The following is an 8,596-nucleotide window of genomic DNA, read 5'->3' as shown; positions in this document are numbered from 1 at the left end:
GTATACTAAATAAGTGTAATGTTAAGATATCTTAAGTACAATAGTAAATTGCGTTACTATCTAATTTGCCCCAAAAATGTTAATGGAAAACTTAATTTAATAAGAGGTTAGAATACATGTATTTAGCAACCAAAATGTGTTGAACAAAATGAGCAAAGCTTTAATTAAAATTATTTGTACATAGCGCTGCCACCTAATTCTTCGATCAATCACCGCCCGTATGTAGCTTTCTTTCGCTATATCCGTGAAGAACTTATTTGCCGTGACACTCTGCTGGCACCAAACGTGGATAGAGTGTCGTCCCCAACTAGTCTTATGACAGGGTTGGGATTGTTGCTTTGGTGGCCAGCAAAAGACCTCGCTGCCGTGGAGGCAGTCCCTGAAGGGACAGAGCGGGAACTAGGCCCTGGCTTAGTGAAGGAAATGATAGGATACCAGGCTAAAGAGTAATAGTGGGATCGTCGGTACGGTAATCTCCGCAGGCTGATTGAAGGGCCACCGCCACCGTTTAGCGGATGGGTGGCTAGCCAATGCTCATAGGGAGCTTCCCTCTTAGTTCGTGGTGGGATAACCTCCATGATATGGGAGTTAAACCAACACTTAAGCCTCATCCCCGCGGCAAGGAGACCAACATGATGATATTATATTACAATAAAAATGTGTACATATTTTTCTTTCTTTTTACATCCACTTTTTGAGGCTGCACTAGACAAAAATCACAATTTAGAAATTTATTTATATATATATATATATTAGGGCGGGTCGATTTAAAAATCGCTCATTGCTCTGTGAAAATCGTATTCTAGGGATCAAAATAAGAAACTTTGCCGAAGGAACCATGCCTCTAAAACGAATTCTGATGTCCCCCAATTTGGGTCGAACTTTTGGGTAGGGGCAAATTTTGAAAAATCCCACTTTGACCCATTTAGAGTGCTCCAATCGAGTCCAAATGTATGACCGACCTCACTAACTTTGGACAGCCGATCCACCCATGCCAGTTTCACACCCCCTGGAACTCCCCTGGGGGGTTTCCCATACAATCATTTCAAAATATCACCATTTTTGGCCTTTACATGAAAAAATCAGCTAAATGGCTATGTTTTTTCTTTATTTTTATTTATTTATAATAATATTTATTATTTATTTATAATAATATCTATTTTTTCTCTTAAGAAATTTATTTAGTCAGAACATATGTATGTAAATGAAAAAATTAATTTAAGTGAGTTATAAAAAAGAAACTAAAAAGTTCGACCCAAATTGGAGGACATCAGAATTCGTTTTAGAGGTATGGTTCCTTCGACAAATTTTCTTATTTTGATCCCTAGAATATGATTTTTACAGAGCAATGGGCGATTTTTTTGCCTCCCCACAAATTGACCCGGCCTAATATATATTATATATATATATATATAATTGGCGCGTACATCCTTTTTGGGTGTTTGGCCGAGCTCCTCCTCCTATTTGTGGTGTGCGTCTTGATGTTGTTCCACAATAGAAATTTATTTATGAGTATTAAATATATTCGGTATCCTCTTTTACATACAGCCATGGTCATATAAATAGCACATTTAGACTTTGAAAGCAAAGAGTTGAATATGTTTTTAAATAATTATTTTTTATTTGGAAAAAAGTAAAATAAAAAACTTTTTTATTTCCACTCTAAAACAAAAAAAAAAATCACAAAGAATTTCAGTTCTGATTTAACTTACGAGGCGATTGATAACTCACGAAACCTCCTGGGCACATAAATAGCACATCCTAAAAAACTCCAAATAAAAGCAAAAATAGTAAACAAATCAGATAGTTAAGTAATAATAGTGTTTTACCAGATTAGTATTTCGTACTGTATCCACCGTTTTTGATTACTTCTTCAAACCGTCGCTCCATGCTTTCTACAAGCTTGTGGCATCTTTCCTTTGGAATTGAGTACCAAGCCTCCTCAACTGCGACCCACAAATCATCAAAATTTTTGTTAGCGATTTTGACTTTAATGTCATTCCACAAATTTTCTATTGGATTGAAATCAGGGCTCTGCGCCGGCCAATCCAGTACATTAATTTTTTCTCTTCTGAACCATTGCTTCACTGTCTTTGCAGTATGCTTTGGTTCATTGTCCTGCATTAATGTCCAATTAAATGGCATAAACTCAAACACAAATGGCTCCACTTTATTCTGGAGTATATCCAGATACTGAAATCTATCCATTTTACCAACCATGCGAACAATCAGCCCACCGCCATGCCAGGAAAAAGCTATCGTGTTTAATCGTCTTTTTTGTGAACCTAGGATTTAGCGCTTGATTTTTTGGATGACGTACAATAGTTTTCCCATCTGGTCCCATCCTATTTATTTTGGTTTCGTATGTCCAAAGTACGTTTTTCCAAAACTGAATAGATTTGTCTTTGTGGACTTTTGCAAAGGCAAGTCGGTGTTTTCCACTTCAAAACAGCAATAAGTGTAAATAAAATAGAACGCAAAAAATTTCATCGAAAAAAAACGGTAAATTCCTCGCATAAATGTAAGATGAATAAGGATAATAAATGTAAACAAACAAATTTATTTGATCAAAGCGGAGTTTGTACTAAAAACACAACTTAACATATAAGGTTCACATTTGTGCTATTTATTTGTCCATGGCTGTATATGCAAGTGAAACCGCGGGCATGTGTAGGGGCGCATGAATTTCAAAAATATTCAGAGTGTTTTAAAAAAACTACACCATAACCTGAAAAAGTTTCAAATAAAAAATACTGAGTTGTTTTTAATTTAATTAGTTGCTTATCAGCATTTATTATTTCCACTTTGTTTTTTTTTTTTAATTATTACATTTTTATTATTGTATTTGATTGCATTATTGTTGGAAAGAAGCTGCGCTGTCCATTTGCATTTCATAATTGGCTTTAAACTACCATCTCATTTATAGCATTTGTTTTTGTTTTTGAAATGCAATAAACATTTTTAGCCATATCATTTTAAATGTTCACATTTTATTTATATTTCTTCTATTTTACTGATTTTTTTACATTAGCTGAGAATTTCGCTTTAAAAGCTGCGGCTCATCTGTTTGATTTTTTATATAGTACGTATATATATATTTTTTTTTCGTTTTTGAGTTTTTGAAATTTTTACACAGTAACAATACACAAGTAAGAAATTTAATATTTTTGTAATTTTTCGAAAATACATACAGACATATTTTTGCTGATAGTAGCTTAGTATTTTATTATTACTCGTATAAATAGCTAAGCGTGAGCTTTTCGGCTTATCGTTTTTCCTCTAGTCTTCTGCTCCCACAGGCATTCAACAAAACCATTTAATTAAACGCGGAAGCTTATACAAAAGATGGTATGAATGTGCATTAGGGTGTCCAAGTAAAAAAGGTCGATGGTTTTTCCGGCGAAATTATTAGTTATTATATTCTAAGACTTCAACCAAAAGATTTCAGAAAAATATTTAGATATATGGGAACTGGACTGTTTTTAAATACCACCCGAAATAGAGTGTTTTAATAAATTAAATCTGTTTTTAAAAATTAAGAAAAAAAAATCAAAATTTTAATTTTAAAAGGACTGCTTAAAAATGTTAAAAAATTGATTAACGAAATCAAAATAATGCAATTTTCGGGCATGCTTTCAAGTCAGTCCAGCACACGTAATCCTTAATATAATATTTTTCTGAGACATCTTGGTGGGTGTCTTAAAATATAATAAATTTTATAATTCCGTTAGAAAAACAGTACCACTTTTTTTTTGGTATGGATGGTGTGATGCACCCTAATGTACATATGCATCCCTACATATTTGTATATGAGTGAGTGCAGGTATGTAAATACATATAAAGCCAATTGTGGAAAATTGCAACGAAATATTATGAAATCTTAAAATTGTAATTCTTATACAAATACTTTGCATTGGATAAATATTTATTGTTGGCCAAAGTTGCACTACATATCAAAATTTACTTTACTTTAAATTTAGTCTACATATTTGCAAAATTTAATCTATTGAACTACATGTAGCTGTGGAAAATAAGCTCGGTTACGATTTTTACTTTACAATAATTTTACACTAATTTGTCTGTTTGGTTATTTCAAAGTCTATTGGCACTGGCGCAAATAATTCAATAATTTTCTTAACTATTTTCTTCAGTTTGCTATAAAAAAATAACTTAAAAGTGAATACATACTTACATTTAATAGCAAACCTCTTGCGAAAATATCAACACTATTTGTTGTTACACACTCAAATTCATTTTCAAATTGCAACGCAGCAACTTCTTACCCAGCTCTTAACCGCTACTCGTACGACTCTAGTCATGGCTCATGAGAGAAAAACCCGATAGCGCTCGCTCATTTTTAAAATAGCAATATTCTCTTGCTCATGTTTGAATCAGTGATAGAAATGTTAATTGGAAATTGTACCTAATTTATATACACAACTGTACCTAAAATAAAAGTGTTGGTATATATTAAAAGTGGTTTGCCATCCTCCTACAGCCATACCTGTTTTAGTGCCTCAATTTATATTCGAAGTCATTTTCGAAAACTATATCACTTTAGAGGCCTTTAAAGCGTTTGAAAAATAAATAGATTTGTACAAATAAATAGAAGGTACAATTTGAATTGTTCTTCCATCACTAACCTGAAGCTAAAGGGCCAGTCAGACTGGAATTGGTTTCCGTAACACAACTTACCGTAAGAAATTAGTCGTAATTGCTTAACACGTCAACTTTTGTGTAGGCATTTAATTATTTTTTCTTTTCCAGCTGTTGAACGATTTTCTTACCATGGCAACTGTGCCACATCAAATAAATTCCTTTGCAAATAGTTGTATCAACATATATAAATATAAATATTTCTTGGTAGACTATGCACTGAAGTGAACGTCTGGCAAGCGTTATTCTCTCAACGTAAGTCCTTCCTTAGCATAAGAGTTCAAAATCCACAGTTTTCTTAAAGCCTAGTTATTTCAAACTTAACGACGATTACTGAAGTAGTCAAATCTTTCTAAGCAATGTGAAACCCTTCTTAGAACGTATTATTATATTATAAATACAAGTAATACAAATAAAACAAGTTGGCGCAAAATTAATCACTCTGTCGGAAAATTTATAATTTTTGCAAATGCCTGTCGAACATCAATCCTATATGACACTTCTGAACTAGACAACTGCAGAATGCAAGCAGATAAGCAATGGCGCATAAAGGTCAAAATAAAGATTTGTATCACATCTTTTTCTTCTTTTTTTGTTTAGCAAAAAAGTGGCAGCCGCAGTAGTTGTTGTTGTTGCAGCAGTACCTTTGCCCTGTCAGTGTAGTGTAATCACCGGTCATCTTCATCTAGCTCATCTAACGGTAGGCCCAGGGAACTAGCTGTTTCGACGGGTTGGGTCCAGAGGGAGAGAGGTGTTAGATGAGTGGGTTTGATGGGGCATGTGAAAAGGTGGTTAGTGTCGTGCGGGGTGCCTTCACATGCCGGACATATGTTAAGTATGTCGAGGTCGATTCTGGATAGGTATGAGTTTAACCTGCTACAATATCCAGAACGTAATTATGCCAAGGTTACGCGGGACTCTCGGGGAAGTTGGAGCTCTTCGTCTGCGATTGGTGGTGGTTGGACTCCGATATCGGCATTCGGAGGTCGGGAACTTAAGAAGGTGGTGACGGTCTCCCGGTGAATGTCGTTTATTGACTGTCTAAACACTGTCAGATCCAGTAGATTACGGTTAGTTTTGTCCTGGATTTCGTCGGCGTAGTTTAAGAGGTGTCTCCTGACGTGCCTGGGAGGCGGCTCAGGCTCAAGCAGGTGTCTGCAGGGGTGAAACCTGCGGTAACTTTTACCTTAAGTTGGAGCTTGACCCCCTTTGTCCAGGTGGTGAAGAGAGTCGCCGTGGACTTAGTGGGGGAAAGTTGGAGATTCCTCGCAGTGAAGAAGCGAAAAGGCTAGCGAGGTAGTCGTTTTCCTTGGAGCCATTATCGAGCAGTCGTCGGCGTATGAGACAAGGGAGAAGTTGAAAAGCAAGGGAGAAAGGGCATCACCCTGCGGTACGCCTTGCTTTATTTTCCTCTGTTTAGATGTTTGGTCTCGAAATATCACCGACGAATGACGACCACTCAGGCAGTTCGCGATCCACTTCTTCAGCCCTGGCGGGAGTGTCGACTGTAAAATGTCATCTAGTAGCGTGGCGTGGCTGACTGTGTCGACAGCCTTTTTTAGATCCAACGCTAATAGGACAGTCCTCTCGCAGGGGCGGTTTTGGTTGAGGCCGCGGTTTACCTGGGTGTTAATGACGGTGGGTGTCGTGGTGGTGCTAAGCACTCTTCGGAAGCCATGCTGGTGTGTGTTTCGTAAAGAGTGGGAGTAGAAGGGCGTCAAGAGTCTTCACTACTGGGGAAAGGAGAGTTATCGAGCGATAAGACTCCCCTTGGTTGGCGGGTTTCCCAGGCTTCAGTAGTGGGACCACTCTCCCTAATTTCCACTTATCAGGAATGATGAGCCCTAGCAGCCGCCGTAGTCGAATGGCTTGGTGCGTGACTACCATTTGGTAGTGCGTAGGTTCGAATCTCCGTACATGAAGCAACAAAATGATGGAAAAAGTTTTTTCTAATAGCGCTCGCAGGCAATAGCAAACCTCCGAGTGTATTTCTGCCATGAAAAAGCTCCTCATAAAAAACCATTTTCCACAAATAAGAGGAAGAGCTCGGCCAAACACCAAAAAGTGGTGTACGCGTCAATTAATTATTTATATTTAAAAAAGTTATTCGAAAATAAAATGGATGATTAATTTTGTGCCACCTTGTATTACATAATTAGTCATTTAAAGGAAGAAAAAGAAATCAATAAATTTTTTAAAGTTGCTTATCATTAATTATTTGAATAATGACTTCTTTGTTAGCAATTCATAATTTGGCTGGGCTCAAAATTCTCTAGCATACCGCAACGTATTTTTTATATTACTTTTTTATTATACTAGGCATGTGAGCCTTGGCAATTTGTTGACATTTCAATCAAATTTAGGAGAGAAACTATTCTCACGTACATATTTTTGAAGGCTTATGAAATTTAAAACAAAATAAATTCATTTCAAGGATTCTCACAAAACTGTTAACACTTACAAATCAAGTCCGCAATTTAAGCGTCTAAAACCAACAGTGTTTCTGTGTTTCTTTAAGTTACGTTACAACTGGAATAATTTACACTTGCGTCCCTTATAGTAAGTTGGCTTTAAGTTAGGATACGTCCGCATTGACTGGTTCTTCAATTTCTTACGGTAAATTGAGTTATGACGTATCGCCTACGCAACTTTCCAAATAGCAGGTTGATTTGTGGTTAAGTCTATGCTAACTGACTCCTTAGTTTCTTATGGTAAATTCATTTTCGACTAATCGCTTACACGCTTTCCAAAATAGTAGGTTTTGAAAACAAGTTAGATGCCTTAATATAAGTACACAAAATTGAAGCCAAGAGAGCGCTTAGCTCTGCATTGGCGCCCGTTGCGCTGCTAATAGTTGCTGTTCAGCTTTACGCATTTCAATTTTTATTTAAGCTTTTTTTGCCTCTACTTCTCTCTCTCTTTTAATCATTTTTAATGTATTTTAGTATTTTAAATATCTTTTTTTATTTAAGTATTAAAATATTTGTGTCAGATGGCTTTCCGTTCATATTTACTGTAATATATGATTTGTTTTTTTATTTTTTTTTTCTAGCTACTTAATTGCTGCCTTTTTTTAACCCCAAACAAAAACAAAACAAATAATAAATAATAAAATAAAACTTTTGGTGCCTAACCGAAACAATTGCGAAAAGTATTTGTCTTGAAATGTGTATGTAATAAATAAAAACTTTACTGTTATTTTTCTTCAAATACTCGTACACCACGCGGATACATAAATAAAACAATTACATACAAATATTGTGTTTGAAAATTAGAGTATCGACTTGCCTTTGAAATTTCTTTGCCTACACCACCACTTCATTCGAATTGAAACCATTAATAACTTGAAAGAAAAACTGCATTTGCATACATTGAAATCATACAAAATTTATTAATGCACGTAAGCATTTTATAATATGTTTTATGTACCTAGATAAATTTATTTTTGGTATAAAATTATAAATGTAGTTAATAGAACATTAATTAAATTCAATAAAATTTCCAATTAATATCTAAAACATTACAAATAGAAAACAATATTACATATGTATATGTAAGTGCTGCTTAAAAATGCGTTTGCGAAAAATAGACATTTTAAAAGTTGATAAAAAAAAATATAAAAAAACGCAGAAGCATGTTTTTATTTAGCTTCCGCTTCGCATATCTAAATATCGTTTGGGAAAAATATCAATTTCAATTGATATGCAATGGCACTATTAGAACTAAATAATCAATTCACTTTAGTTTCAACTAAAATCTGCTAACTTAAATAAAAATTAAAAATATTAATGTATAAAAATTGCATTTACAAACTTATTTGAATACCGTACATATATATATATGGCCTACGCTGTGAAACCGCATCAATTTCGAGCGCATATGAATTTTCATAATTTATAAAAACCAAATTCGAACTCGATTGTAAAACCATGTTTAACCA

This window comes from Anastrepha obliqua, chromosome 2 (genome assembly GCF_027943255.1).
Source record: "Anastrepha obliqua isolate idAnaObli1 chromosome 2, idAnaObli1_1.0, whole genome shotgun sequence".
NCBI classification, from domain to species: Eukaryota; Metazoa; Arthropoda; class Insecta; order Diptera; family Tephritidae; genus Anastrepha; species Anastrepha obliqua.
Note: the sequence above shows the minus strand (reverse complement) of the source record.